The sequence below is a fragment of the Rattus norvegicus genome, chromosome 13 (assembly GCF_021556685.1).
Source record: "Rattus norvegicus strain SHRSP/BbbUtx chromosome 13, alternate assembly SHRSP_T2T, whole genome shotgun sequence".
NCBI classification, from domain to species: domain Eukaryota; kingdom Metazoa; phylum Chordata; class Mammalia; order Rodentia; family Muridae; genus Rattus; species Rattus norvegicus.
Window position 1 is genome coordinate 75631239 of NC_141546.1, and position 8412 is coordinate 75639650.

The 8412-nt window shown below is 43.3% G+C and overlaps 1 pseudogene; it reads left to right on the top strand.

The window, feature by feature from the left end:
* Window positions 1-239: 239 nt before the first annotated feature.
* Rpl7l1-ps1 (ribosomal protein L7-like 1, pseudogene 1) lies at window positions 240-5366 on the top strand (annotated as a pseudogene).
* Window positions 5367-8412: the final 3046 nt, after the last annotated feature.

Below are 8412 nucleotides of genomic sequence, written 5' to 3' on the forward strand. Positions count from 1 at the left end.
TTAAAATTTATGTTTTCACAGTAAAAAGAGGAAAATAACCACTTTTTTCTTCTACATCAAGGGAAATATACCTCCTCCACACTCCTCTCTGACCCTCTCACAAGACATTTCTTAAATCTTTTCACCTTGGGGCTGGAGAGATGGTTCAGTGGCTAAAAGCACTGACTGCTCTTCCACTGGTCCTGAGTTCAAACCCCAGCAACCACATGGTGGCTCACAAACATCTGTAATGAGATTGGATGACCTCTTCTGGTGTGCCTGAAGACAACTACAGTGTGCTTATATATAATAAATAAATAAATCTTTTAAAAAAAATCTTTTCACCTTTTGCCACATTGGAATGTTGTGATAATTAAACAACAAATGCTTTAGAATGTCTTAAAAGATTCTTAACACTGTATCTGACACTTCTCCCATTTTAGGATGATTCTTACTGCTATGATATGTTTCTCTGATTTATTGTCAATAACCTCTATAGAAAACCATTATAGTAATATCTACATACATTTTCGTTAATCATTTCAAACTTCCCATGAAAATTCAGGTTTTAGGATTCCTTGTTACTAGGACGGTATGGTACAGTTATAGTGGAAATGTATTATGCTACCAAGTTCATGACAACTGAATGGAAGCTTTATAGCTCATTCTCAATGACATTATTGTTTGGTTTCTGAGACAGGATTATGAGTATCCCAGGCTAGCCCCAAACTCCCTGTGTAGCCAAGAATGAACGTGAACTTCCAACCCCTCTGCCTCTACCTCCTGAGTGCTGAGAATTCTGACCACCACAGATAAACCACCATGCCTGCTCTCTACAGCACTGAGAATAGAACCCAAGGCTTTGTACATGCCAGGCACGTATTCCGCCAACCGACCTACATTCCCTACTCTTCATACCTTTTGTTATATGTTAAACTGTGCAATCATTTTTAATTGAATCTCATCACCAATTTGTGCCTCACCTTGAATACATGCCCTTCCCCCCCCCAATATAATTGGCATTTTCCTTCTGTGTCCCACAAGAACTAAGACATCCAGTTTTGTCCACCTATGACACCTTCTATATTTTACATTGCTCATGCCTGTTTTTCTCCCCTAGATGATGAGCTCACTGGCAAAAGTATGGATCGTGTCTTTTTTCTAGGTGCTCCTGAGTTATTATTGTGTGAATGATAGAATGATTAAAGACATCCACAAAGCTATGCTAGAAATTTCTAAGCTGGTTCTCTTCTCAGTGAAATGGAGCCTAAACAAGTGCTTTCTTATATGTCACTAAACATTTGTCTTTCTTTTGTTTCAAGAGGTTCCTAAACACTTGCTTCAGTATCTGTGTTCTCCTTCCACTTACGTAACAGAACCCCAGAGTTATTCAAGACTAAAGGAACAAAGACTATGGATGGCGTTTGGCCTCCTTTATCACCATGAACCGAGCAACTGGGTGAACTTTCCTTCAAAGAGAAGTGGGCTCTCCCTCTCCCTCTCCCTCTCCCTCTCCCTCTCCCTCTCTCTCTCCCTCTCCCTCTCCCTCTCCCTCTCCCTCTCCCTCTCCCTCTCCCTCTCTCTCCTCTCCTACTTTCTAGAAAATAAATGTAATGCTATTATCTAACAGCCATCTTGAACTAAAGCATAGGCGCCACCCTAAGAGTTTATTAAAAGAGTTTCGTAATAATACAGTCCCTTTAAAGTTGAAATTCTCCATTTAGATCCAGCCTCTCTGGAACAATAGCTGATGTGAGAACTTTGCATGAGAGGCTGGAGAGATGGCTCAGCAGTTAAAAGCTATTACTGCTCTTGCAGAGAACTTCATTCAGCTCCCAGCACCCGCATAGCACCTCACCATTCGTAACTCCAATCCCAGAGAACCCAGCACTGTCTTCTCACCTCCTCAGGTCCTGCACACACACACACACACACACACACACACACACACACACACACACACACACACACACACACACATACACCATCAAACAAACAAAAAAAAAACACTTTTTAAATAAATAAAATTCGAGAAGTAAAAGAGTGGCTGACTTGATACGCTTTTGATTACCTGTGCTTGCCTTCCATTGCCCGTGCCTTTTGATTGAGCTTCCTCATCAGAATCTTTCTCTTTATCAGCACATACTAATCGTGAAGATTAATGGGTTCTGCTATGACTTTTTCATGTAAAATGTAAGATGTAAATTTTTTAGAGAGAGGGTTTTTTTGTTTTATTTTTATGGTGTTTGTTTGTTTGTTTGTTTGTTTGTTTGTTTTAACGACACTGGGAATCAAAGGTTTGCTTCTCCTACAGACACTGCTTTGCATTATTCCAGGATTCTACAGCAGTGCTGGTGAATAGCACTGGTACCAGAACCGTAAGATTTCGTTTCATAAATGTGGGATGCTGCGTTCAAGGTTCTGAGAGGTCTCCACCTTCCAGTGGAGAAGTCTCTCTGTTTATTACATGAGGGCCAGTGTGACTTGGGAGACCATACATAAATGTATTCTTGAATTATCTCAGTGGGTGGAAATGTCCTCCCGCACTCTGGTATAAATTCCAGCAAATCTCATGACTTTCCTGTTTGCCTATGGAAAATAGAAAAACTTTTTTTAGGTGTTTTTTCAAGACAAAATTTCTCTGTGTAACAACCCTGCCTGTACTAGAACTCGCTCGTTAGACCAGGCTGGCCTTGGAACTCGAAGATCCTCCTGCCTCTCTCTCCCAAGTGCTAAGATTAAAGGTGTGTGACCCCACCACTTAGGAAAAATAGAAAGATTAGAGGAGAAAAATCCACTGACCCAAATCATCACCATGGCCAAAACAATTAAAGCAAGCGATTAATTAAAGCAAAATTTTTATTCACACATAGGAGTTGCCTCCCCGTAAGGCACGGTTTAGGAGGTCAGCATTGTATGTGACAAACACAAGGCTTTTAAAGCTCAGGGGTAGGGGGTTTCCAAATGGAGATCTGGCAGGCAAAATAGGCAGGATTACAGGAGTGGAAACAAGGACATAGTTGCAAGGTAATCAAAACAATGGATAGTCATATCACCTTCTGAAACTAAGGTAGGGTTGCAAGATGGTCATAAACAATTTTTTGAAACAAAGACATGATTGCCACTCCTGGAACAAGAAGTCCGGAAACATTCGTAGTTAAGGTTATAGTGGGGCATCGCCCAATCCTTGAGAAACAGAGGGTAATCATAAACAGGAGTGAGTCTAGTTTCTCTTTATTATGAGATGGCCTTACTAGAAGAGCCTAAAATGGAGGCAGGCTGATTCTTCACTTTCACCTTTAAATCACAAAAATGTGACTTCAATTGAGGCTTAGAAAAGAAAGCGTTAGAGCAGTGGTTCTCAACCTGTGGGTCTCCACCTCCACAGCAATTGTATATCCTGAGCATCAGACATTCATGTTAACAGTTCATAGCAGGATCGAAATTAGAGCTATGAAGTAGCAACAAAGTAATTTTATGGTTGGGGTCAGCACAACACGAGGAACTGTGTTAACAGGTTGCAGTGTTAGGAAGGTTGAGCACCACTGCTTTAGAGAAAAGGAGTGAGAGCAGTTTTCTTTCTTTTTCTTTTTTTCTTTCCTAGTTCTTTCCTTCTCTGCACCTGATGTTAGGGATTCGGGATTGGAGGTCAGGAAGAGGGAAAAAGGAAAAGGGAGTAGACAGATCCTAATTGAGTGGACTGCAGTATCATGACTCTGAACTCTCTGGGATTGATAGGTATTGGTACTGACTCTTGTGGGCGTTTATGTGGGTTTCTCAGTGCTTGAGCTCTGAAAAGTACAACTCCTTTACTTTCTGTGATATGGACTATATATTTTATTTTTCCTGCTGCTACTTCTCTATTACCATGAGAACTTGTTTGTTTTGTCTGGAGGGGATGCTTGCTTGCTTGCTTCTCATCTCCGCCATATTGTTTTTTACAACTCAATTGACTTGCCAGGCAGTGTTTTGGGGCAAAAGTATAAGGGATTCCCATATTGACTTTCTCTCCCATGTAACCTATATCTGGTCCATCACAAGTATTAAGCATCCTTTCTCTTGACCAACTGAAGGGGATGGCTGTTCCTAATATAGTTGGGTAGATCTTCCCCAGTAAGAAGAAGGTTGGTAGGCATTCACTTTCTGACCTTCAAAATTGTCACAAGAAGTCTTCCAACTACAGTTCTCTGGGATTCAGTAAGAAGGCCTCAATTGAAAGAACAAAGGCCAGTTCTTCATCCTACTGAGAGAAGCAAAGGAATGCATAGCAAGACTCTCTAAAGACTATATGTCATACGCACGCGCGCGCATACACACACACACACACACACACACACACACACACACACACACACACACACAATTTCCCCTGATTGACCTTTGTGGTTTTTAAGAACCATCTAGCCAAAGGAAACTTGTTTTGAATTTCTGCTTGGTGGTCTGGCGCTTTGCTCTGAATTTCACACCTCCTGCAACCTGCTTAGGTCAGAATTTCCTAGTCAGCCTTCTGTTAACATTTCTTAAAGCTTTAAGATCCTCTGACCCAGAGCACAGGGAAGATGAAGGAGGAAGGGGAAAGAAAAAGGATCCCTTTGGTTCCAGTAAATCTCCTGAAAAAGAGCAAGGCTTATCAAGCCCTCAAAGCCACTCAGGCAAAGCAGGTTCTTTTGGCAAAGAGAGAGAGAGAGAGAAAAGGGAAAGAATTCAGGTTTAGACGACTAGAATCTTTTGTACACGATTCTTGGCGGCGGCAGCAACGTGACGAGGTGCTTTGGAGGTGACTGGTAAATAATCCTTGACCTTCGTTATACGCACAGAAAGGATTGAAGGAGTGAGTTTATTGGTAAAGAGCACCATCATGAATCTTGGCCTGAAGAAATTGTTCAGTGGCGTCTTTGTCAAGGTCACCCTTCAGAGTGCAAAAATGCTGTGCACAGTGGAGCCTTTTGTGACCTGGGGATTTCCAAATCTGAAGTCTGTCTGAGAACTCATCTTGGAAATGTGGACAAGCAAAGATTAACGATGAGATTGTCCCTCCAACAGACAACACATTGATTGGGGAGCACCTGGGGAGGACCTGGGGAGCACCTGGGGGGAACCTGGGGAGGTCCTGGGGAGGACCTGGGGAGCACCTGGGGAGGACCTGGGGAGCACCTGGGGGGAACCTGGGGAGGTCCTGGGGAGATTTGGTGTCATTTGCCTGGAAGACTTCATCCATGAAATCGCCTTCCCTGGGAAGCATTTCCTGGAGTTCTCTTCATTCTTCTGCCATTTCTACCTCTCTGTGGCCCATCATGCTACCAAGAATGGTGGGCTTCCCCAAGGAGATGGGCTCACCTGGCTACTGGGGTGACCGCATCAGTCAGCTTACCCGGCAGCTCAACTAGAGCAGGAGCAGGTTTTCCAAAAGCATGCATTGGAAGTGTTTTTGTTGTTTAAAATTACCAAGTGTCTTCAGAGAAGATTATTTTCTACCTTCAAAAACTAAAGGAAGGGGGCCAGGAGAACCATAATAAGGGTGTGAGAGCATCAGAGACATTTAACACAGCCCAGTTCCATGGAAGGAACAATTGTTCTCCACGTCTCTGAAATCAATGCAAACTATGGAGGAAAGAATTACCTTGCCTTCCTTCTATCTTGGTGTTTAATGTTGGGTGGGCAACTAGCCCAAATATCCCTCCCACCCCCTCTAAGACTCTTAAAGCAGTGGGGCAGACCAGGGGGCACCCTTGAATCTGGATGAAGAAGGTCTTGGTTTTACTTTTTATTTTTGTCAGGGTAGGTGGCCTTGTGTTTAGTTTGGTTTGTTCAAGACAGGATGTGTAGCCCTGGCTGGCCCTAAACTCCACAGCAGCCCTGCCCCCGCCTAGCTGCTGGTGTATAAGCTTGTGGGCTTGTTCCTCAGACAGAAAAGGCACCTAGAAAGGTGACAAAGACCATGTGTGGTCTTGTGGTGTGAGGCCATGGTGCAACCACACTGTCCGAGTTGGGACCTCTCAGGCTTGCTGCCCTGGGCCAGTGTAACAGCATTTGTACCCTGACCTGCAATGACAGTCCTTTCCTGTAGCTCAGGATTTAGGATGGGGGGGGATCCCTATTCTAGAAAAACACACACATACATCCATACATTGTGCTTGGAACTCCATGATGGTGACACACACCCCCTCTTGGCACCTGGAAGTCTTTTGTGAGGACAGCCTGCTTTTCTACGCACATTGGTCTATAAAGCTAGTCTCATTCTGTGCTACGGGAGGGGACTGAAGTTTAACCACTTGTTTTCTACTAAGAACTAGTGTTTGGCTGGGCCTGGTGGTACATGCCTTTAGCCACAGCACTTGGGAGGCACATGCAGGCAGATCTCCTTAGTTCAAGGCCAGGCAAACCTGCCCTACAGAGTTCCAGGATACCCAGGACTACACATAGAGAAAATGTTAAAGACAAAACCCAATGCATTGATAAACTGTTGTTTCCTAAACCACATGTACCCAAGAAATTGCCACTAAACTTCACCCTTGGCTTAAGGATTTCTGCTTGTCTTTCCTTAAAACCCACATGAGGAGTCCACATTCTTAACACATGCTTCCCTTGGGCTTGCCTGTAACCTTGGCTTCAGAACTCAGCTGTGAAGCTGAGTCCCATATCTGACAGTGCCAGGCATGGTGATGGCTCACCTGTAGTCACAGCGTTGCATTACAGAGGTGGGTGGATCTCTGAGTTCAGTGCCACTTTGGACTATACAACAGTGCCTCAGAACCAATTACAAGGTTAGTGGTTCCAGAGAAAACCTTCCAGATATCAGTGTTAACCATTATAGGGCATTGGGAAATGAGGTGACCAAAAATGCATTGCAGTCTTGGAGGAACAGTCACAGCTATTTAACGTTCTGGGACATAAATCCTGGATCTTACTAAGTTAGGGAGCACTGTAGTGTTGGGAATGCTTGCCTGCTCTGTGAGAGGCCCTGGATGAGCTGAGCCAAGACTTCCATTTCAGGCTTCCTCAGAATTTAAAGCAAGTTTTTCTAAGTATTAAAAGATGATTTTTAAGGGAAAAAAAATCCTCTGACCTACAGTTATCAACTGTGTCTTTAACTCATTCCTACACTCTCTCTTCCACTCTACCTCAAATTGCTGCAGCTACACGAAACATTCCTCTAACAGACTCTGTCTCAATTCTGTCTTAAAATAAAATCTATTTTTTTCAGAATGTATATTTGACTGTCCTCTTTAAAATCATTTTGTTAAAAATCAAGTGTCCCTCTAGATACATGACTAGCTCCTTTGCTTTTGTTGAATAATTGCACTAAATATTTTATGCCGCTTACTACGAATGTCAACTTTTGAATACTTTGGCTCCGAAGGCTTTGGTTTCCTTCAAAATAGCTAAGCAGAGGGAAAGAATAGGAAATACAGGTATGTAATACACTCATACCCCTGCCATGATTTTCTTCTTACTTTCCCTCCTATCAAAGTAAAGCAACCCTGGGCCTGGGGAGACGGCTCAGTGGTTAAAGAGCTTGCTACGTAAAGACATGAGTTCAGAGATAGGGAGATCTTTGGGCTTGTTGACCAAATCAAACAAGTGACCTCCTAGTTCAGTGAGCGAACTTTTCTCAAAATATAAGTTGAAGGAAGGGTCTGGTGAGATGATGTTTCCTGTGGAAGCTGGATGAATTTGATTCCTGGGACCCACATAAAAGTGGCACAGTGTGCCTGTGTCTTTTCCCACACTAATAAACACATTAAAATGAGTGCACATACTCACATGAGCACATGCATACATGACTCACACACATACATATGCACCTACTAGAAGGCTATATATAAACATATATATCAACTCTACTTCTCTTTTCTTACTCATCAAAATTCTGCCTTTTGAATGATATTTATGCAAGGTCCTGCTCTCCCTTCCTGGTCAAAGCCTATCATGTAATTTTTATCTGGTCACAGTGGTTAAATTGAACACTTGTGGAAAGCCGCGATAGCATTCGCCATTACAAGATGGCGCTGGCTTCCGCTGCGCCAGCCCGACTTCCTTTCAGGAAACTAGCTGTGTGCGCATGTGCAAGAGTGTGTTCGCGCCAAGTCTTTGCCCACCCCGGGGCGTGCCAGTGAGATCATGGGTAAGCGACCAATCAGGCATGGACGCACCGTGCTAGGGTTTTATAAGCAGCGCCATTCTGGGGCTCGCTCTCTCCTCTTCAAGATGCAATAAACGCTTTGCTACAGAAGGATCCTGGTGTCCGCGCGTCGTTCTTGCTGGCGAGACGTTGGGCGCGCGACAAACACTTACTTATTAAGTACTTCTTAGTTAAGTGATATCATCTAAGTATTAGGAACGCAACAATAAATTTGACAGAAAAAAGTCTGGGCTCTCAGGCAAACATCATCAATAAACAATTAAGAATCAGAGCTTATAGTGCTGGGCCAT